The sequence below is a fragment of the Salvelinus fontinalis genome, chromosome 4 (assembly GCF_029448725.1).
Source record: "Salvelinus fontinalis isolate EN_2023a chromosome 4, ASM2944872v1, whole genome shotgun sequence".
Taxonomy (NCBI): Eukaryota; Metazoa; Chordata; class Actinopteri; order Salmoniformes; family Salmonidae; genus Salvelinus; species Salvelinus fontinalis.
This window is the reverse complement of record NC_074668.1, coordinates 1,955,194-1,955,510: the sequence shown is the minus strand read 5'-3', so window position 1 is coordinate 1,955,510 and position 317 is coordinate 1,955,194.

Genomic DNA, 317 nt, shown 5'->3' with positions numbered 1-317 from the left:
GCATCCTAATGTTCAATTCATATACATTACATTACATTACATTTTAGTCATTTAGCAGACGCTCTTATCCAGAGCGACTTACAGTAGAGTGCATACATTTTTATTACATTTTACATTTTTTACATACTGAGACAAGGATATCCCTACCGGCCAAACCCTCCCTAACCCGGACGACGCTATGCCAATTGTGCGTCGCCCCACGGATATAAACTTGGAAATTACTAATAAATGTATAAACAATGATAATAAACCTGAATAAAAAAATATAATGATTAGAAAACATGAATTAAACAAACAACTGAACAAACAATGGACAG